This window comes from Heptranchias perlo, chromosome 2 (genome assembly GCF_035084215.1).
Source record: "Heptranchias perlo isolate sHepPer1 chromosome 2, sHepPer1.hap1, whole genome shotgun sequence".
Classification (NCBI taxonomy): domain Eukaryota; kingdom Metazoa; phylum Chordata; class Chondrichthyes; order Hexanchiformes; family Hexanchidae; genus Heptranchias; species Heptranchias perlo.
The window spans coordinates 68,874,506-68,898,619 of NC_090326.1; positions in this window are offsets into that span (position 1 = coordinate 68,874,506).

A 24,114-nucleotide genomic window follows, 5' to 3' on the forward strand; every position below is an offset into this window, starting at 1 on the left:
TCATGGCTGATCTTCTACCTCAACGCCATTTTCCTGAACTATCCCCATTTCCCTTGATGCCTTTAATATCTTGAAACCTATCAATCTCTATTTTGAATGTACCCAATGACTGAGCCTCCACAGCCCTCTGGGGTAGAGAATTCCAAAGATTTACCACCCTCTGAGTGAAGAAATTTCTCCTCATCTCAGTCCTAAATGGCCTACCCCTTATTCTGAGACTGTGACCCCTGGTTCTAGACTCCCCAGCCAGGGAAAACATCCTCCCTGCATCTAACCCTGTCGAGCCCTGTAAGAATTTCATATGTTTCAATGAGATCACCTCTCAGTCTTCTAAACTCTAGAGAATACAGGCCTAGTCAACACAATCTCTCCTCATACGACAATCCCGCCATCCTAGGAATCAGTCTGGTGAACCTTTGTTGCACTCCCTCTATGGCAAGTATACCCTTTCTTAGGTAAGGAGAACAAAATTGTACGCAATTCTCCATGCGGTCTCACCAAGGCCCTGTATAATTGCAGTAAGACATCGTCTCTCCTGTACTCAAATCCCCTTGTAATAAAGGCCAACATACCATTTGCCTTCCTAATTGCTTGCTGCATCTGCATGTTAGCTTTCAGTGACTCAAGTACAAGGACACCCAGGTCCCTTTTGAACATCAACATTTCCCAATCTCTCACCATTTAAAAAACAATCTGCATTTCTGTTTTTCCTACCAAAGTGGATAACTTCACATTTTTCCACATCTGCCATGTTCTTGCCCACTCACTTAGCCTGTTTATATCCCTTGAAGCCTCTTTTCATCCTCCTCACAGCTCACATTCCCACCTAGTTTTGTGTCATCAGCAAACTTGGAATATTACATTTGGTCCCCTCATCCAAATCATTGATATAGATTGTGAATAGTTGGGGCCCAAGCACCAATCCCTGCAGTACCCATTAGTCACCGTCTGCCAACCTGAAAAAGACTGGAAACTTATGGAACTATAATCTGGGACTGAATTAACAGTCACTTGGATGAGTGAGGATTGATTAGGGAAAGCCAGCACGGATTTATTAATGGCAAATCATGTTTAACTAACCTGATAGAGTTTTTTGATGAGGTAACAGAGAGGGTAGGTGAGGGCATTTGATGTAGTGTATATAGACTTTCAAAAGACGTTTGATAAAGTGCCGCATGGTAGGCTTATCATCAAGATTGCGGCCCATGGAATAAAGGGGGCAGTAGCAACATGGTTACAGAATTGGCTAAGTGACAAGAAACAGAGAGTAGTGGCGAAAGGTTGTTTTTTGGACTGGAGGGAGGTGTACAGTGGTGTTCCCCAGGGGTCGGTGCTGGGACCAATGCTTTCCTTGATATATATTAATGACTTGGACTTGGGTGTACAGGGCAGAATTTCCAAATTTGCAGATGACACAAAACTTGGAAGGGTAGTGAACAGTGAGGAGGATAGTGATAGACTTCAAGAGGGTACAGACAGGCTGGTGGCATGGGCGGACACGTGGCAGATGAAATTTAACGCAGAAAAAAGCAGTGATACATTTCAGTAGGATGAACGAGGAGAGGCAATATAAACTGGAGGGCACAACTTTAAAAGGGGTACAGGAACAGAGAGATCTGGGGGTATATGTGCACAAGTTGTTGAAGGTGGCAGGGCAGGTTGAGAAAGCGGTTTTAAAATGCATATGGGATCCCTGGGCTTTATAAATAGAGGCATAGAGTACGAAAGTATGGAAGTCATGATGAACCTTTATAAAACACTGGTTTGGCCACAACTGTAGTATTGTGTCCAGTTCTGGGACCGCACCGCACTTCAGGAAAGGTGTGAAGGCCTTAGAGAAGGTGCAGGAGATTTACTAGAATGATTCTAGGGATGAGGGACTTTAGTTACATGGATAGACTGGAGGAGCTGGGGTTGTTCTCCTTAGAGCAGAGAAGGTTGCGAGGAGATTTGTTAGAGGTATACAGAGTAGGTAGAGAGAAAGTGTTCCCATTGGCGGAAGGGTCAAGAACCAGAGGACATAGATTTAAGGTGATTGGCAAAAGTACTAAAGGTGACATGAAGAAAAGCTTTTTTACACAGTGAGTGCTTAGGATCTGGAATGCACTGCCCGAGGGGATGGTGGAGGCAGATTCAATCATGGCCTTCAAAAGGGAACTGGATAAGAACTTGAAAGGAAAAAATTTGCAGGGCTACGGGGATAGAACAGGGGAGTGGGACTAGCTGGATTGCTCTTGATAGAGCCGGCGTGGACTCAATGGGCCAAATGGCTTCCTTCCGTGCTGTAACCTTTCTGTGATTCTCCCTTCGTTCCTCTTCCTCATCATCCAAGAAAAAAAAATACAGGAGTATTCCCATTAAGATTTTTTTTGAATTGGTGGGGAATAGGTAAAATTAAAGCACCACAACAACAAAGCATAATGGTAGATATTGAAGCTGTAGTCAGTAGCTAAAATAAGGGGGGTAATTTGAATCCAACCTGCCTGGTGGGAAACTGGTGGGACCCGATCAACCATCAATTTTACACTCCACTGATTTTAATACCCATTGTGAACAGTAAAATCGGGTGGGGTGTAAAACAGGCGGCTGATTCGATCCAACAGTTTCCTGCCGAGCAGGTTCGGTTAAAATGACCCCCCAGGATTTTACAGAACTTTTTATAGTATCTGCTGTTTCCGATTTTCACTTACTGCTTAACAATACTGGATATATGGATATGATTTACATCTAGTCTTAATGAGATGGTAAAGACAGAAAATGAGGCACATGACATCACTACGCCATTACAGCCTCATTTAAATACATCCACCCTGTTTTAGGGCAGGGAAATGATGGTAGGAATTGGCTGAGTGTAAAAATGGTTCCCCATCCTATTTCACGTTTCTGATTGATTGAATATCCCTGAAAAGTGTATGGTATTCAGAGGAAAATCCAGCTTATATCTAACTGGGTTGTTTACTCATCAACAATTCAGCAGGTGTGCAGTGGCATGGTTTATTATGAAAATAGAAAAGAGCATGGTACATCTTTTGACTCAATGGCCCCGATATTTACGGAGAGTTGGGGAGGGAGCGGGGGAGTGCATTTGTGAGAAGAAAACCCAGAACTCCCAGGCACACGGAGGTCCTGCTGAATTTAACGGCAGGACCTCATTATCACTTTTTATTATTCTGTTTCCTGCCCGGCAGCCGGACAGTCTGACAGGCTGGCCAGCTGCTGGGCATGAAAGGCAGCACTAGAAGGCTGCAGCCGGGGACTGTTGGGGACAGTCCCCGGCAATCAGCAAAGATCGCAGAGCATGGGAGGTGGGGGGTTGGTAAAGATCGCAGGGTAAAAGGGGGGTTTGGCATAAATTATGAGGCATAGGGGGTGAGGGGCTGGCAAAGATTGCGCGGCATAAGGGGGGGTGAGGTCGACAAAGATCCCGGGGCATAAGGAGTGGGAATGGGGGGGAGCGGGGGCCGGTGGTCTGCCCATCGCAGCAGAAGATTTGCTTCATGGGGTGGGTGGAGCACTCCTGCTCCTCCTGGCTCACAAGCAGTGATATAAAAAGCACTTACCTGCTCGATCCGGCTGTCCCCGTCTCCATTTACCTGCCGCATTTCCCGAGACCTGGGAAACCTGGCCGGCCAGCGTTAAATTTAAATCAGGTTCCTAACTGCTCTGTGGTGGGTTGATGTTGCGTTACGCGATTTTTGATTTTTAACCCCTCTCCACCCCTGACCCTCTCCCGCATGTCGTGAAGGGGGGTTAAAATCCACCACCCCCCCCCCCCCCCCCCCCCCCCCTGCCCAGTGTGCCTAACTCTAATTTCCTTGACTTCATTGTCTGTTTGAAAGGTCTAATAAAACGTTATGTGATATAAATCCATCCTCTGCCAAAGCTCAGAACGGTGATGGCGAATCTCATTTTATATTACATCCAAAGAGAGAATCGGACAGATTGTAAAACTGGCGGCTGTTTCGCTGTCGTCCGTTTTTGCACTTCCGCCCAAGACACATTTATATCTTAGTGCTTTTCCATCCAAACAGGGATGATAAAATGACGATAAGATGTGCTGTATTTCATTGCAGTTTAGAAATTCATGCAACGTAAACAGAGAACTATTAAGCAAAATCAGTTCTTTTGGTAAGCCATAAAATTACAAAACGATCCTCAATGTACTAATAACAACATTGATGGTTGTGGATGACATAACCCGGAGCAGAGGAGCCAGGATCCTTTTGCTGCTCTTCCTCTGTTTGTTGCTGCGGCACACTTAGGAGAACACAAAAAGCATGAGTGGATGAGCATACTGGCCATTCCAATTTCAGTACAAGACATGACCTGAGGGGTTCATAATATATTGAGATCACTGATTATGTGTTCTACATGTGCTGAAGAGACACAAGATGAATTGTGTGACATGCCTGTAGCTGACACCTTGCCTCCTACTTCCTTTTCTTCCACTCCTTCTGTATGCCTGCCCAAGAGTTCTAGGGCTTCCTCCATGTTTACCATCAGAAAGCCTCTACCAGCAAAGAGCTATGGGGAAAGAGCTGGGTGGGGACTAGGATAGCTCTTTCAAAAAGCCGGCACTGATACGATGGGCTGAATGGCTTCCTTCTGTGCTGTAAGATTCTATGACTCCCTCAGAGTGGAATCGTGAGCACCTTTTTTTTTTATTCGTTCATGGGATGTGGGCGTCGCTGGCGAGGCCGGCATTTATTGCCCATTCCTAATTGCCCTCGAGAAGGTGGTGGTGAGCCGCCTTGAACCGCTGCAGTCCGTGTGGTGAAGGTTCTCCCACAGTGCTGTTAGGAAGGGAGTTCCAGTATTTTGACCCAGCGACGATGAAGGAACGGCGATATATTTCCAAGTCGGGATGGTGTGTGACTTGGAGAGGAACGTGCAGGTGGTGTTGTTCCATGTGCCTGCTGCTCTTGTCCTTCTATGATGTAGAGGTGCCGGTGATGGACTGGGGTTGACAATTGTAAACAATTTTACAACACCAAGTTACAGTCCAACGATTTTATCTACAAGCTTTCGGAGGCTTCCTCCTTCCTGTTCTCCTGAAAGCTGGGTAATTTGCTGCGAACGATAGTCTGTTTGAGGTTGGGTGGTTGTTTAAAGGTGAGTAGTGGAGGTGTGGGGATGGCCAGAGCGAGGTGTTCGTCGAGCAGAAATTGATAGCCAAGTTCCGCACCCATGAGGACGGCCTCAACCGGGATCTTGGGTTCATGTCACGCTACACGTAAGCCCACTAGCGAACAAAAGCTATCTGTTTTTAATATAACGGGTCATTTTCTGGCTTTCTCTGCCTTCCGGATGTTTCTGCCTCTCTCTCTTTTTTTTTTCCTGTTTGTTTTTTTTGTTGAATGTATATTCGGGGGTTCTGTAGGTAACACCTCTCTGTCTGAACACAGTGATTGCCTTGGCAACGGGCAGTTGCAAAGGCTGTCTGTAATCACCATGTATTGTTCTGTGATTTATAAATGCGTAGGCTTCGAGGAGTTCCTGACATTTACCTGAGGAAGGAGGAAGCCTCCGAAAGCTTGTAGATTTCAAATAAAATCGTTGGACTATAACTTGGTGTTGTAAAATTGTTTACACTTGTCCTTCTAGGTGGTAGAGGTCGTGGGTTTGGGAGATGCTGTTCCTTGTCTGCCACCACCAACTGCAAGAAAAGTGTGCCATCCAACTTTGGCACCATAAAGCAGAGTGTGTGTAAAATGATAGTGGCTGTGTCCAATACTTTCCTGTGGGGTCCGTCAAGCATGGGAGTTCCTGACTTAGGTTTGCAGCATGCTTGATAGCTCTCACAAAAGATGTGCATAAAAGTGAGGATCGCACATCTGCCTTCATAGAATCATAGAATCAGAGAAAATTTATGGCACAGAAGGAGGCCATTTGGCCCATCGTGTCTGCACGGCCGAAAATGAGCCACCCAGCCGAATCCCACTTTCCAGCACTTGGTCTGTAGCCTTGTAGGTCACGGCACTTCAGGTGCACATCCAGGTACTTTTTAAATGAGTTGAGGGTTTCTGCCTCTGGCATCCTTTCAGACAGTGAGTTCTAGACCCCACCACCCTCTGGGTGAAAAAAATTTTCCTCCGCTCCCCTCTAATCCTTCTACCAATCACTTTAAATCTATGCCCCCTGGTTATTGACCTCTCTGCTAAGGGAAATAGGTCCTTCCTATCCACTCTATCTAGGCCCCTCATAATTTTGTACACCTCAATTAAATCACCCCTCAGCCTCCTCTGTTCCAAAGAGAACAACCCCAACCTATCCAATCTTTCCTCATAGCTAAATTTCTCCAGTCCTGGCAACACCCTCGTAAATCTCCTCTGTACCCTCTCTAATGCAATTACATCCTTCCTGTAATGTGGTGACTAGAACTGTACGCAGTACTCAAGCTGTGGCCTAACCAGTGTTTTATACAGTTCCAGCGTAACCTGCTCTTATATTCTATGCCTCGGCTAATAAAGGAAAATATTCCATATGCCTTTTTAACTACCTTATCAACCTGTCCTGCTACCTTCAGGGATCTGTGGACATGCACTCCAAGGTCCCTCTCTTCCTCCACACCTCTCAGTATCCTCCCATTTATTGTGTACCCCTTTTGCTTTGTTTGCCCTCCCCACACTTCACCAGAATGAATTCCATTTGCCACTTTTCTGCTGACCTGACCAGTCCATTGATATCTTCTTGCAGTCTACAGCTTTCCTCCTCACTATCAACCACATGGCCAATTTTTGTATCATCTGCAAACTTCTTAATCATGCCCCCTACGTTTAAGTCCAAATCATTAATATATATCATAAAAAGCAAGGGATCTAGTACTGAGCCCTGCGAAACAGTCTTTCAGTCACAAAAACGCCCGTCGACCATTATCCTTTGCTTCCTGCCACTGAGCCAATTTTGGATCCAACTTGCCACTCTCCCTTGAATCCCATGGGCTTGTGCTTTTTTGACCAGTCTGCCATGTGGGACCCCGTCAAAAGCCTTGCTAAAATCCATGTAGAATACATCAAATGCACTACCCTCATCAACCCTCCTTGTTACCTCCTCAAAAAATCCAATCAAGTTAGTCAGATACCTTCCCTTAACAAATCCATGTTGACTGTCCTTGATTACTCTGTGCCTTTCTAAGTGACGGTTTATCCTGCCCTTCAGAATTGATTCCAATAATTTGCTTACCACCGAGGTTAGACTGACTGGCCTGTAATTACTCGGTCTATCCCTCGCTCCCTTTTTAAACAATGGTACAATGTTAGCAGTCCTCCAATCCTCCGGCACCACGCCTGTATCCAAGGAGGATTGGAAAATGATGGTCAGACCCTCCGCTATTTCCTCCCTTGCTTCTTTTAACAGCATGGGATACATTTCATCCGGCCCTGGCGATTTATCTACTTTCAAAGATGCTAATCCCCTTAATACTTTCTCTCTCGCTAAGTTTATCCTATCCAATATTTCACACTCCTCCTCCTTAACTACAATGTCTGCATTGTCCCTCTCTTTTGTGAAGACAGACGCAAAGTATTCATTAAGAACCATACCCACATCTTCCACCTCCACACATAGATTACCTTTTTGGTCTTTAATAGGCCCTACTCTTTCCTTAGTTATCCTCTTGCTCTTAATGTATTTATAAAACATCTTTGGGTTTTCCTTGATTTTACTTGCCAATATTTTTTCATCCCCTCTCTTTGCTTTTTTAAAATTCATTCATGGGATGTGGGCGTCGCTGGCAAGGCCGGCATTTATTGCCCATCCCTAATTGTCCTTGAGAAGGTGGTGGTGAGCCGCTTTCTAGAACCGCTGCAGTCCGTGCGGTGAAGGTTTTCCCACAGTGCTATTAGGTAGGGAGTTCCAGGATTTTGACCCAGCGACGATGAAGGAACGATGATATATTTCCAAGTCAGGATGGTGTGTGACTTGGAGGGGAACATGCAGGTGGCGTTGTTCCCATGTGCCTGCTGCCCTTGTCCTTCTAGGTGGTAGAGGTCACGGGTTTGGGAGGTGCTGTCGAAGAAGCCTTGGCGAGTTGCTGCAGTGCATCCTGTAGATGGTACATACTGCAACCACGGTGCGCCAGTGGTGGAGGGAGTGAATGGTGGAGGTGTACTGCGCACTCGCATGACGCGTTTAAAGCCCACTATTGAAAGGGCCATTCCAATAATGCATTTTGAAGGAGAAATGAGGCAAAATGATTAAGGAACGTCCTAGAGCAAAGCCAGAACCCAGGTTCTCGGATGCCGCCCTGGAGACAGGAGGGAGGTCCTATATCCACCGAACAGGAGGAAGAAACCTGGTTCTGACACAAAGAAAGTGTGGCTGGAGATGGCAGACCAGGTAAACAGCAGGAGCACAGTGCCCTGGTTGTGGCTTCAATGCAGGAAGCGATTTAATGACCTAACCAGGTCAGGAAAAATGAGTATAGTTACTGATTCACCTGCATTCTGTGGTGAACATTACCCCCCACCCCACCCCCACTCACACTGCCCTGCGAAGCCTACCCCATCACATCATTCCTCACACCTACTTAAGGTTCAGTGTCAAGTTGCCTTCACTTTCTGTGGACTTCTTCACCTCCCCATTTGTGAACCCACCACTCCCGCTTACCCCAATCCTGATGCAATGTGATCAATCTGTCTGATAGTCACTTTCTGATGCATCTGCTTCATTGTCATCCTGACCCAAAGCAATGCATCCATTGGGTGACCACGTCACCCTCACTCACTCACACGTCTGTACTTTCTCCCCTTGTAGGAGAAGAAAGCGCAAAATGCAAGGGGAGGGTGGCATCCACAAATAGTTTACAATGGGTGTACATGTGGTTGCAGGACTGTTTTGTGTAACCTCGGAGTGGCTTGGTGGTTGTGGTGATTGTTATAGGTGGTCTGAGTAGTTGACTATAGTCACTTTGAAGATCTGCCTATGAGAATCTATCAAATATGAGTGACTCCCTGGCATGAAGAGCAGCCAGGTGAGACGCTGCCCTGCCGATGGTTCGCCCAATGTTGTGCTCCTCCTCCTCCGTCTCGTCGTCTTCTTCAATGTTGATTGCAGGTACGGCTGCTTCTTGAGCTCATGGGACCTCATCCACCAGTAACCCTCTTTGTTGAGCGATATTGTGCAGGACGCAACACACGACTATTATTCTACACACCCTCGCCTGTGAGTACTGCAGGGCTCCCCCAGATCGATCCAGGCAGCTGAAGCGCATCTTCACCATTCCTTTGGCTTGTTCAATGACTGACCTGGTTGTGATATGACTGTTGTTGTACCGTTGCTGTGCCTTGCTGGTGAGGTTTCTCAGAGGTGTCATGAGCCACATCTACAGGGGGTATCCCTGTCTCCAAGGAGCCAGCCCTTAAGTCTGTTTTGTGCGTGGAAGAGGGCCAGGATATTGGATTCCCACAGAATGAAGGCAGCTGCCAGGGAATTTGGCACACACCTGCAGAAACCTCTTCCGGTGGTGGCAAACCAGCTGTGCGTTGATGGAGTGATATCCCTTTCAGTTGATGTACAGTCCTGGCTCATGTGCAGCTCCTTGGATTGCTACGTGTGTTCAGTCAATTGCTCCCTGTACCCGTGGGAAGCCAGCAAGAGAGTGGAAACGCACTGCCCTCTCAGTCTGGCTGATGTTGTCGATGGGGAAGTTGACGTAGTCGGATGCCCTGGCAAACAAGCCATCCATGACCTGTCGTATACACTTATGTGCAGACGACTGAGAGATCCTGGTGATGTCACTGGTGGCGCTCTGGAAGGACCCGGAGGCGAAGAAATTGAGGGCAGTGGTGACTTTAAATGTGACGGGCAATGCGTGACCACCAGGCCCAGCCGGAAGCAGCTCTGCATGAAGGAGCGTGCAGATGTCTGCGACCACCTGGCGACTCAACCTGAGCCTTCATAGGCACTGCTCCTCAGGGAGGTCCAGGAAGCTCAGCCTCTGCCTCTAGACCCTCTCACACGTGTAGTGCCTCCTGCAACGTCGGCCCCTCTGTTCTTCCCCTCTCTGCTCTTCTGCAGGTCCTTGTGGCTCATCTCTGTCTTGTGGAGCTGCAACTCCCAGAACTGCATGCCAAACCTGCTACAGATGGTGATGTGTCTCCTCCTCAGATGTACTGCTGAATACATCCATTGCGCACCACCCCCCATCCTGATGGTGTCAGTTTGAGGGGGTCCAAAATGTAGGTAAATAATGTGTGAACACAAGAATTCTGAATGTGAACGAAGAAATCTCAGCCTAAACAATAAGAACTCCCAACCAAAGGTTTGTCTGAGAGAACTGAGGGGCCCGCTGCAAAAACTTACCTTTTCTTCACATGTGTCTATCACTGGTTTAAATGTCCAAATGGCTGACAGCTGCAACTCGCCTCCGTTTCCATGGCGTGCTTGAGGTCACGGGAGATACGTTCAGGTAGAGTTAAAATCGTTTGTCTGCCTCAATCCACAAAAATTTAATTGAGTTAACTACTTGAACTATCTTAATTGCCCCTTTAAATGTCATCCAGCTGGCTTTAATTGCCAGCGGGACATCCAGGTTTCTGAAGCGCGCATGCACCCAGATGCGTCTGGGTAAAACGCATTTGTTGGCGGGTTGGAGTCGGGATTCGTTCCTGCGCCAAACTTTAAAAATTTTTACTGCCCCCCTGCCCCCAACCCACCCGTTCTTCCGGGTTAAAATTTAGGCCATGGTCTTCTTTATACTAAAAGTATACAAAGAAAAATGGGGAAAAATTCGATAAGGGCCGTTTTCGGGCGGGGGTAGCGTGATGCGCTAGTACCCCGAGCCCGATGACCCCTACGCAGGCTGCATGTGAACATCCTGCTGCCTGCTACTTACCATGAAATCTCCGTGCAGCCTGCGCTACCAGCACTGCTGAGAGGCTGCACGGAGAATGAGAAAGTTGGAAATGGGGCGTGCACAGCGCACGTCATCAGCAGCCTGCATCTCTTAAAGGTGCAGGTACACATCTCTAATGGCAGGTACACAGCTTACTTGGAGGAGGGAAAGATGGCCATGAGGATAGCAGGACTGGCACGAGAGAGGGCACCACGCTTCTCCGATGATGCACTGGAGGCCCTGGTGGAAGGAGTGGACAAAAGAAGGGCCAACGTGTACTCGCAGGGTGGCAGGAGAATCTCCAGACTGCAGCTCCGCAGGCATTGGCAGGCTGTGGTGCAGGAAGTCAACGCCAGGAGCATTGCACCACGCACGTGGGTGCAGTGAAAAAGAAGTTCACTGATTTGACACGAGTGGTCAAGGTGAGTGAATGCAAGTGTCAAGTGGCACATCCTACCAACTGCACCACTGCTCCACGCATCACACTCCTCGTCACTCACCCACCAACAAACACTGCCCATCCATAAGCAAAGCTGCACTCGGCATACTGTATCTCACCCGCACATAGTACCACACTTGCAGGCCACATAACCACAGCTCACAGGTCACACAAACTGGCAGCTATTCGACCACGACAGGCACATCACCCACAAATCTTGCAGGATACTCACTGACACACTGTCCTCTGTCTTGCAGGAGAAGGTGGCATATAACTGCTGGGAGCAGGAGAGAACTGAGGGTGGAGGGCACGCTTACACACCCTCACCCCTCTAGAGGACACAGTGCTTCGGATCATTGGGCCGGCCATCGCTGCAGCTGAGACAACATGCCGCGCTGGAGGTCCTGATGAAAGGGGTCTCTGCATATCTAATGCTCCTTCTCATTTCCCACATCTCCCTCCTCCCCATATCTTTTCTGACTCACATGCTGCAGATGCTGTCAACACGCACATCTTACTTGCTCCCCTCCCACTCCACAACTCAACCTGTTTCCCTTTGTCATTGCAGATACGCAAGAACACGTGACCGCACCGTCCGAGGAGGAGGAGGAGGAGGAGGGGGCACTGAAGCCACACCGTCACTTGCTCTGACACTTGCTTCCAGCAGCTCAGAGACTGGCACTGCGCGTCCTTTAGCGGCTCGGTTAGAGGAGGGATCTGCACGTGGTCAGACACCGAGCACAAGCGTGCAGGAGCCGGGGCGGGGGGAACGGATACCACGGGTGCCAGCTCGCCGGAGGGCGAGTTCGCTCACTAGTTCTGCTGCAGAGGAGTCAAATGAGGACTTCGATGGGCCAGGCTACAGAAGACGGCTGATGGGCATACACCACCAAATGCGTGGGGCACTGGAAAGCCTGCCAGAAAGCCTGCGCACAATGAGTAGGGGCATGGAGGAGTCCAGTTCCAACTTGGCGCAGGGCTTTGTGCAGAGCTTGGAGCCCATCCTTTCCAACATGGAACGGGTGGTCACCTCCATCAGCGCACCTGTGGAACCCACCACGATGCAGTGTCTGATGACTGATGTCACAGCTTCCATTGCAGCACAAACATCTGCCATCCAAGGTGTGACTGCTGCATTTGGAGCTTAGACTGCCACCTTGGAAGCTCAGACTGCTGCTATCGTGCCTCTGGGGACCACTGTGGAACGGGGCTTCCAGGGCGTCACAGAACTCCAGCAGTCCATTCACCAGCTGATCACCAGGCGCCGCCCCGGGAGAGTGGCAGTGGCGCCATGGCAGTCGGACCTGCTGTCCTCTCTCAGGACGACAGCCTTCCTGCTCCCACCTCTGCCACTCTGCCAGTGCCCCTGTTGTTGCCTATCGGCCAGCCAGGCCAGACTGCTGCAGCCCATGCTGAGATGGTGCAGTCTGAAGCCGGGCTCTCCCGGCCCAGAGCTGCTCGAGGTCGTCCTCCAAGGCCATCTGCACGCTCCTCCATTGAAGGCCAGCAGCCTCCTACCACCCATGCTCCAGCCATTGGGGAAGCACCTCATAGGAGCACTAGGATAGGTAAAGGCACACGAACAAAAGGCACTAAGGGAATACACAAAGGTGAATAGTTCTATTGCGTTTGCATAATTTCATTTATTCATTGATAAATGAGATTTTGATTTTGCATTTGGTGGTGGTTTTTATTTATGCAATGAGCTGAGAGGGAAACCAATATGTAATCAGATGGAGGGCGATTTGATTGTCTTGTGGGAGCGGAAAGGTGGGGAGTGTAGGACTGTTGGTGAGTTGGGGGATGTAGTTCACATTATTGATAGCGGGCATGGATCAGGCGAGCACGCAGAACTCTTGCAGACAAGGCATGCGGTTCCTGTTGCACCCCTGTGTCTTCCTCCACTTCCTCTTCCGGCTCCTCCTCCTCAGCTCCTTCCTCCTCCTCCTCCTCAGCCTCTTCCTCCTCAGCCTCCTCCTCCTCTACCTCTGGCTCAGGGTCTTCTCCATTCATTGATGGCAAAGGCTGGTCACTCATGATGGCGAGTTTGTGCAGCATGCAGCATACCACCACAAATCTGCCCACCCGCTCAGGGCAGTACTGCAGGGCTCCTCTAGATCGGTCCAGGTAGCGGAAGTGTTGTTTGAGGAGGCCTGTGGTGTGCTCCACGACGTTATGTGTGGCAACATGGCTCTCATTATATGCCTGATGTGCACGTGTGCGTGGGTTCCTGACCGGTGTCATGAGCCACGGCATGAAGGGATAGCCCTTGTCGCCCAGTAGCCAGCCTTTGACTTGCCGAGTCGGGTAAAAGATAGCTGGCACGTTGGACTGCCGCATAACAAAGGCGTCATGACTGCTCCCAGGGTAGTGGGCATCGACCTCCATGGCGTGTGGTCGCACATCAGCTGCACGTTGAGGAAGTGGAAGCCCTTTTGGTTGACAAAGACGGCTGAGTTGATATGCGAGGCACGCAGGGCAATATGCACGCAGTTAATGGCACCCTGCACCATGGGGAAGCCAGCAATGCGAGCGAACCTCCGTGCTTGCTCGTTCTGCTTGTCTCTGTGGAGAGGGAAGGTGTTCCTCATCTCATACAGTGCATCTGTAACCTCCCTTATGCAGCAGTGCACTGCATACTGCGAGATGTTGCACATGTCGCCAGCAGAGGCCTGAAATGATCCTGAGCCATAGAAATTCAGCGCCACGGTGACCTTCACAGCCACAGGCAATGCTGTCCTTGTCCTGCTCTGAGGCTGCAGTTGTGGCCGCACCAGTTGACAGATCACGGTCACGGCTTCCTTGGTGAACCTCAGGCGTCAGATGCAATCCTCCTCGGTCATGTTGAGGTAAGAGAATTCGTCCCGGAAGACCCTCATTGGGTAGGGCCTCCTGCTCAGTACCTTGCACCTCCTCATCCTCCGTCTCCTCGCAGCTTGACCTGCTATGCGTGGCCTCTCTGCATGCTCCCAGTCATGCTCAATGCCCAGCGGGACCCCTAGCAGACATGGTTGCCAGGAATGTTGTTGAACCACAGTTGTAACTTTCTGAACCGAAGGCAGGACCTGCCAAACCACACTCAAATGTAGTCTAGGAACTCTCAGTAAAAATAGGGAGCTTCAAAAAACACTTCTTACTCCACCAGCAGCCAGAAGCAATAATCCAGTAACTAACCTGCTACACCTGCATGGCCCCTTTAAATAGCACTGGTGGGGGGACCTTCAGGCACCGCAAGACACGTTTAGATGGTCAGGGTTAAGTTGATTTGAGCGTTAAGGTCCAAAATGGTGTCTGTCACTTTAAATCAGCGTTGCACACTGATTACACACATTTTCTCCCTACATTACATGATTCCAGCATTCGGCATTTGCACATGCGCTAACTCCTATACCAAGATGGCGTCCGCGTACATCACGCTGGAAACGTGCGTGCGCATCCAAGATGCCATCTTGGATGTCAGAGAGGCTGTGTAGCGCTGAAACAATGGGCGCTACTCGGCCCAATTTAGCGCCCAAGATGTTTTACTTAAGCTTTAATGTTTGAAGAATAAATATGTCTTGGCTACTATTCAACAGCCTTTCATGCATTTACATTTTTATTGCAAAAATTCTGAAAATGGTCTTATCAAGTTTTCGCAATTTGACATTTGTTAAACCAAATGCTGAGTTAGATTACTGTGATTCAATATTTTTTGTCAATTTGGAGGTTTGTGTATGTTGTTATTAAGAAGTCCTAGGAAGATGCAACAATGGGATATACTTATTCTTTTGATACATCTTTAGAAATAGCAGCTGAAAATACAGTAGCTCTGTGCTTGTGCAATGTGCAAAGCAAACTGAATGCTATTGCTGTGTTCTATTAACAGCTTACACATTAGGAGTAATTTTTCAAATTTTCATTCCTGATAGGGCACCTGGCTTGCTGAGAGCACATATTGGAAATTTGGGCAGCTGATGCAATGGGACTGTATCCAGGTCAGGTAGCGGGCTATCCGGCACCAGGAACTCTCTTAAAGGGCTCCTTGCTGCCCTTAAAACTGTGCCTCAATGGCTGGGGATGGAATTGTGCCCATTCACTGACCAGGCATTGGAGATCTTGCTGCAGGACATCCTGCGTGAAAGGTGGCCCTATTTGGGTGAGAGAGCCATCAAGCAATAAAGACTACCATTTTTGAAGATCTCCCTTGAAGCACTCGTTTCAAATGGGCATTTAGCAATGGAAGTGCTTTTCAGATACTCCAGCTGCGTTATGGGGTTTTGCCGCAATTAGCATAAGAATTGGAGCCTTAATGAACCTTGTGTATAATGATATTTGCAGGGCAAACTAAAGTATCTTTGACTGCACTACTATGGGAGAGGGTTGCAGATGGTGCAATTAGCCCATCATGTTTTTAAGTGTAACTGTCAACATATAACAAAAGAAAACTAAGGTGTGATCTCAATAGTTCAAACAACAAAGATTGTAGTGTAGCAGCTAAAATATTTGCTTTACATCACTGAGACCCTGGCCCTGGAAATCTGTTGTGATGGGCATTTTGGCATAAGACCCCTGCTGCTGACCTAACCAAAGGTCAGGGGGGCAGAGGGAGGCCCCTTCATTAGTGTACCATTGGTAGGCGCCTGCACCACTAGGGGCACACCTGGAGTGCCTGTCATAGCAACGAGGCTTCAAAGTCTTCAAAGGAGGTGGCCAGATTGAAGGAAAGAGAGGTGTGGAGACCACCCCCCCACCACCAAGGAACAAGTTAGAGATGCCCCTGTGCTCTCATTGTAAAGGGGTCACTTTAAAAATTATATTAAAAAACTTGCTGCCAGATCTTTGGAGGTCCTGGCTACAATCTTAGTCTGGACCCCAAGTGGGTCCCATAACGCCAGCAGGCTGGGAGGTATCCTTTGCCTGACCAGGCATACCTCTGCCAACCATGCACTGGGTCTCTCCTTAGTCCCGAGGTGCAAGAACCCCTGACTAAAGGAGTCTGTGTCCATCTTACGACAATTGACTTATAAGGGGCAGGTAGAGGCTCTGCTCCCACAAGGCCATCCTGGAAACTTTGTCACAAAGCTTCTGGCTGTTCTGGCATACTTCTACTGAAGTTATGGTGGGAGTATGCTGGAACAGCCACAGAATTTCAGGGCCTTTGTGCATATGGTGATGTTTCAATTCTATCTGATAATACAATTAACCAATTCTCTGATGATTTCTTAGTTGCTAGGTTACTAAGTGGGTATTCCATCTTGTAGGATGTCGAGCATGTATGGCAATGCAGTACTAAATTAGGGAGGGAGCAAAGGGCTGTATCTCAAGAACTGCTACCTGTTACCTCACCTATAATTTTCCCAAATCAATTTGGGCACACATTAATCTGACAAATTATAAATTCATAGAGTTTCTTTTCCTATTCTTTATCTTATCTCACTTATTACCTTCCCTCTTTGCCAAGCCTGAAATCAGCATGAATAGGGTAAAGAAGATTGTGTGGTAGAAATTGGTATGCGCTGTGCCTGCTTTTTGGGTATAAAATGGGCACGACGATAATTAATTTAGCAGTGGAATGGCCCACGCCCAATCTGCATGTGTTCGGGCCACTGCTAAATTAGTCAGGCCCATATTTCAGGTGCCCCTTGCAGCCGCCTAAAACAGACATTAGGAGGCCTACATATGTAAATGAGGGGCCTAATGCCTGTTTTAGGTCTCTTTGCTGAAATTGGTTGGTGATGAGTGAAGCAGGAGCTGGGCCTGCTCTACTTGGGATTCTTAAGCAGGTAGGCACCAAGTTTATTTTGTTTAAAAAAAATTCAGAAATCGTTGCTGTGAAATTGAGAGGAGCAGGAGTCTCCCTCGACTCCACAGCACTTGCGATCTCACCCCCCCACACCTCCTCCCCCCCCCCCCACCCCCACCATTGCCGCTCCGCTCCACTTCCCCCTCCTGGAACATACCTTTGGGCCACTGCCAGTGAAGCCTGAGATTCATCTTTAGAAAAGGGACAAGCTGCCTGTGGACCATGACAGGTGCTGGCAGCTCGCCCAAATAATAATAATGAGGCCTGAGGATCAATTTTGGGCTGGCCTTGGACCTTCCAGGTGGGGATTGCGCTGTTGGCATGCCACTTTTTATGGATCCAAAAAAGTGCCATGACCAATTTCTACCCTTGAATCTTTGCATTACATCTGTCAACTGAACCAAAGAAGCAGCATTATATTCATGACTGAATATGATGTCATAGTCATCATATGAAGTTGCTTGGTTGGTTGCTGTCCCAGCCAAAGAGAGTATTTGTGGATATGTGTGGAAATGATAGAGGAGAAGATATATTGGGAAGTCAAGGTGTTGCCAGATACAAAAAAAGCAAATTTACAATAAACCAATAAAGTTATACTGAAAGAAGGCACTGTTTTAATTACTTAGAAAACTTTTTTGCCTACTACAGAAATCACTTAGTTTTCAAGTTAAATATGTTTAACTTATTATAAAAGGTGGCCAATGTGCACTATATGATTTTTCTAATGAATCAGCTTCTTTGTTAGGCTCAAATTCATAAGCGAGTGGAAAGAAATTTATTGCTGATTGACATGAATTAAACTACTCGGATTTTCTTACGCTTACCTAATGCCAGTGAATTAATGTAAACTTTGTTTGTCTGACAGAGATTTCCAACTGAGGATCACCTCATGATTCACAGGCATAAACATGAAATGACTTTGAAGTTTCCAGCAATAAAAACAGATAATATTTTATCAGGTAAGAAAACAATATCCAATAATAACATTTACAGAATGGTAAAGGGAGATAACCGTTTCGCTCCTAAGTATGTAAGAGACTGTGTTAGCGTCTTTACCAATGGCATTAGGTTATAAAGCATGAACTTTATTTAATTAAAATGATACTTTTTCCACACAAAGTATCATTTGTAACAGTAAAACTCCTCTGTGTAACTCCAGAAAGCAATTTCGACTGATGTTCTTGGGCTACAAAATCGTTAATGGATAAAATTGGTTATGGCCTATTTTTAGGTGCATAATCAACTGGGAGGCCCCAAGGGTCACCTGAAATTGGGCTTAGGGCCTCATTGTAATAATTTGGTCGAGCTGCCACCCAGAGCCTGGAGACTTCTGCTCATTGCCAACCAATTTAGTGCAGGGATCCTGAAACAGGAATTAGGCCCCCCATTTACATATGCAAGGGGCCTAATACCTGTTCCAGGCAGCTGCCTATGCCAAAATGTTACTAACTACTCCTGGCACTGATTGGGGGCAGGACGTTGCTCCCTGAGATTGGCCCTTGTATACACCTTATAAAAATGTGCAACAAGGCCCAATTCCTATCCCTAAAATTATTCTCAGCAGAATAATTCATATATAATATGATAAATATCTCCATTTAGAGGACTGATTATGGAGTGATTTTAACCTTTCCTGCCTGGCAGAAGCTGGGTGGTTGGGCAGTTAAAATCGCTCATAGTTACTCAATTAGGATCTCTCCGTCCAGGATTTTAACCCGCTCTCCTGAGCAGGCGGTGAGGACTCCTTCCCAAATCCAGCCAGATCCTTCTTTACATATGTATGTCGGGTCCTGATGACTTAATCGGGGCCCAACAGCAATTTTGACTCAGGCCTGACCAGCAGGCTGAATCATGTTGGAAGAGGATCAGCTTTAGAAGAGGCTGAAAAAGCAGGAGGACTCCAATGTGCCCGACAAGGAAAGCTTAGGCTTAGGCCTCCCATGCCTCGAACTCCCACCTCTTCCCAAATGTGAGACCCTTGCAAGATGGCCCCAGAACTCAATCCCGTCATCTACCTTGTGTCAGCGGGCCATGTGATTTTTCACAACTTCCCAACTACTTTCCGCCCATTTCTGGCGGGAAATTGGCCAACGGGATTTAAATGAAGTCTGGAATTAAAATAGCCTGGGCCTCATTTCTGCAGCAGCGAGTGTGTTTCTGAATCACCTCGCCACTCACCCACCCAAAACCTGCCTGGAGTTAAAATCAGGGCCTCCAACAAACTCATTGCTTACTTGTGGAGATATATAGGAAAGCACGAGGTCCTGGTATGATCCAACATTTACAGAATGAGTCGTCCTGATCGCATAACACAGGAACTATAAAGTTACAAATGTGTGTCTGGATCTTTTGAATCCATTCATTGTTTAAATATGCAGTCAGATCGGGATCCATGTGGTGTTCAACTTAAGACATTTTATTTTTTCAAATAACTTAAATAAAGGAGCTGTGTTCTGTTGATGCATATCATCATGTGATTGGGTCTGCATAGTGATAGTTAGGATCAGATCCTTGTGACATGTGGACTCCTCTGATTTAAGCACTCTCCATTGTCAGTGCGCAAAAAAAAATCAATTATAAAGCTATATGATACCTGCTAAACACTTCAGATTTGCTGCCCTAATGGAGAACTGTCATTGGTTCTCCTTCCCTCCAGGGTCACTCCCAAAGTGGCTGCATTCATTTCAGTAGGGGTTGTAATTTCAGACTGGTCTGGGAGCTGATTGAGACTTGCGTTACCCTGGGAAACCATGCCATTAGCAGAGTATTTAGCGTAAACAACCACTAGCATAATTTCTCAGTTGGAGGAAGAAATTTGAAGTATTTTTTAACAGGTAACAGATCTTTTAAAATTGAATTTTTTCAGTTAGACACTAATAGAGTTATTTCAATAAAAATTACCCCCCCCACCCGGGTCTTCCTTTCCCCTTCAATTTAAACACACTCAACGGGGAAGCAGCAACTATATTATTCTCTCCTCATGAGCAAGGCTTTCATAACTCAGCTTGACCTCCCACTTATTTTACATTGTTAAATCTGGCTTTGTGAAAGATTGATTTCCTTTTATGGACCAAACATTTTTCCTACAAAAGCTCCCTTTAAAGTCCAATTTTATCCAAGATTTGAATACTACTCCGATATCTGGGAAGGCTCTTCAGGCATCTCCCCCACACTCCTGGACAGAATACAAGGAAAAGCTTTTTGTCTGAGAGGAAATCCCTTTCGCACCTCTGGCCACCAACTTCTCTCTCCCTTTCCATCCATCATAACCTTTTATGTCAATCTCTATTTTATCAATTCTGCAGTCAATTCTAGCTCCCCAAAATTTTCCTCAGCCCTGTGTAACCCTTCACCTGACCCTGTAGCTTTTGACCTCACCCCATTATCTTTTGTACTGCCAACTTATGGAAATTTTGGCTTTCAATAAACTTCGTCATGGGGGTGAGAATTGCTCTCTATGTTGCTATCTGTAGAAACTTCATAAATGTATTCCTAAAGTTTGGATTTCTATTGAAACCATAAATGTATTTAATTAGAATTTACAATTTAGCATTTATAATTCCACTACACCACGAGAAAAGAGAAAACCTTCCTCTGTCTTTGTAAGACCATGGGCAGGATTTTAACTGTGAAAAACGGGTGGGTGGGGGAGCATTGAAAATTGCAACAATTTCAGACCCATCTCCAACCCACCCATTTCTGGGACAAGGGGCGGGCAACCAACCTGCTCCCAGGAGTCGGATTGGTCACGAAAACCTTTCAAGGAGGCTGTGGGCCTCCGTTTTTTCAGGTTTTGTGATTGCATCCCCTGGGGGCCGGGATTCCTGGGCCTTCTCCTTCACGCCATGTGAGAGGAGGTGAGAAGGCCCAAAATTGCAGGTAAGTGCCTTTATAGCACAGTTTGTGGGCCTAGAGGAGCAGGAATGCTTCCCCAAGGCCCAACAAGCCTACCTGCTGCGACCCTCACCGCCCCCCCCCAAACGATTGCGGACCACTCCCCCCCCACCCCCCCAACCCCCAACGAGCACATCCCCCCCCAACGAGCGCGTCCCCCCCCCAACGATCGCGTCCCCCCCCAACGATCGCGTCCCCCCCCAATGATCGCGTCCCCCCCCCAACGATCGCGTCCCCCCCCAACGATCGCGTCCCCCCCCAACGATCGCGTCCCCCCCAACGATCGCAGACCACCGCGATGACCCCCAATCACAACCCCCCTCCCCCCCCCAGTTATTGACACCTGATCGTCACCCCATGCCCTCAATTTTCCTCGCCCCCCCCCCCATGACTGACCGCCCCCCCACCCCTGATGACTGACCCCCATGCCGCCTGGTGCCCCACGCCAATTGGTGCCCCCATGCTCATCGGCGCTCACCAATGTCCCTCCAGGCCACCCCCCCATCCATCCATTCATCCAATCTGAGACTTACCTGAAGACTTACCTTTTCACATCTTCTTCCTTGCTCTGTTCCCATCCGACTGAGGCCCGCCTGTCAATCAGGCCGGCCTGTCGGACAGCAAACCGACAAAAAAAATAAAAGACATCCTTACTTCAAAATCGTAAGGACGGCCTGGAAAACTGTTATTCCGGTTTCCCATCCGCGATTTGACCACCCTTCCCGGCTCTGAGTCAAAATCCTGGCCATAGAATGGCATACTGGACTGCTTTAACTCGTCATTCTTCAACTCCCTCAGGTTTTCGTTCTTCCTACAATCTTCAGCCTTTTAAAACCTAAGCTTGGAATCACTTAATCACTGCTTCCTGATTTGTGTTGTCTGTTTTCAATCTTGGTGGTGTCCTGTACTCTGGGCCTTGGCCCTGCACCTTGGATTCTAAATTTTAAAATAATCTCATTCATCACAAGTGAGTTCTGAGGCTTACTCCTTTCATTGTCTCATTGTATACCTTCTGTGATAATGATTCCTCTTATCTCATGACTCAGTTATTTAATACCACGTTATTAATTTTTAATGAACTATTCCTCATTTGGAAAGTATTTCATCCTCTCTTTTAGATTCAAACATCCATACTATGTACCAATCTCAGACAGCAAGGGGGGCTAGATAGCCTGCTCCCAGAATCTGCCAGTATTGTCTTAAATGAGACCTTAGATGATATATGACAACAACATGTTTCCCCCCTGATTTTGTAAAAAAACAATTAATAAAATCCTCTGTACTCTCCTCTACTTGACACTGTGATTAAGTTTGGGAACTTACCTTCTTAGGAGTTGCAGATTAAGCTGCTTTTCAAAAGCCAAGTTTCTTTCTTCCCATAGCCACTGGAACAAGAGTTTATAGTTCTTTGGTAACTGCATCAAACACCAGTCAATGTGAAATGAAAAGTGTGGAAATGTACTGCCAGGTACTGACCTAATTGTTTTCTATGGGACATGTGCCATGGATGTGTGAACTGTAATAATTAATTTGATTAGCGGTAGTATGAAGGAGTTTAACATAGTAGCTTATTTAAGGTGAACATAGTCCTACTTTTCCTTCCCCTCATCACTGAGGGGAGCCTGTAGAGACAGGATGGCCTTCACCTAAAGTGGAGAGGCAATCATGTCCTTGCGGTAAGGGTAAATAGGGCAGTGGGAAAAAATTTAAACTAGTTAGGGGTGTGAGAGGAGAAAGTCCACACTGCGGGCTGAATTTTTTAGGCCTTCTGCCCGGCATTAACGGGATGATAGCAGCCGGAAAATGGAATGTTAGAATGTAATGCCTCGTTGCTGCCGTGGCGGTGGCCACTGCCGTATAGCTGGGGCCCGAGCGGCCACCTGAAGAGGGCGCCCAGTTGATTACAATATTTAAATCAAAGTCCTAGGACCCAAATGCCACTTTTGGGCTGAAGTGGGTGGAAGCGTGCACCATGCATGCTCCTGCCAGTATCAGCTGATGGCTGGGCAGAAGAGGATCGAAAGGTGAATACCAGGAGTGCTCCTCCTGGCCCCATCAGTCTGGGCAGCTGCCGCTCCACCTGCCTTTCTCTGCCGATCTGGCTCTCCCCTCCCCCAGGAACCTACTTGCCTCTAGCCGAAGAGAATGGTTAAAGGGATTGGTGGGATATGACAATTGGTATTCCCCAGGGATTTGAACTGGAGCCTCAGCTTTTCGCCGCATATATTAATTACCTGGATGAAGGATGAAGGAATAGAATGTTGTATATTCAAGTTTGCAGATGACACTAAGTCAGAAAATACAGTAAGTTGTGTAGATGGGAGCAGAATTTACAAAGGGACATAGACAGACTGAGTGAATGGTCAAAACTATGGCAGACTGAGTTTAATGTGGGGAGGTGTAAGTTCACCGCTTTTGATCTGAGAAATACTATTTTCTTAGTGTGGGTAGATGAGGAGCTGTGGAGGAGTAAAGGGATATAGGTGTCCATGTACAGAAATCACTAAAAGCTGGTGCACAGGTACAAAAAGTAATAACAAGGCTAATGGAATGTTGGTCTTTATCTCAAAAATTACAATACAAAAGTGAGGAAGTTCTGCTTCAGTTGTACAGCGCCATGGTCAGACCCCATCTGGAGTACTGTGTTCAGTTTTGGGTACTGCACCTCAGAGAGGATATGTTGCCCTTGGAGGGAGTACAGTGCAGATTGACCAGTATTATACCAGGATTTAAAGGGTTAAATTATGAGGACAGGTGGGATAAATTTGGTTTGAATTCCCTTGCGTTTAGAAGGTAAAGGGGTGGTCTAATTGAGATGTTTTAAATGATATAGGGATTCAATATGGCAGGTACAGGTACAGATTTCCTCTGGCAGGGGAATCCAGAACAAGGGGACATAATCTTAAAATTAGAGCTGGGCCAGTTAGGAGTGAAATCAGGAAGCATTTTTCATACAAGGACTAGTGGAAACCTGGAACTGTCTCTGCTAAGAGGCTATGGATGCTGGGTTAACTGAAATTTTCTAGATTTAGGCAGTGTGAAACAGGCTGCCGATTCGCCATTTCACTCCCACTGTGTTGGATTAGCATTTTTGTTACAATCTGTGACATTGTAACCTGGCTGCTGTTTACATTCAGTAATTTCTAATGATATTACCCCTTTGCA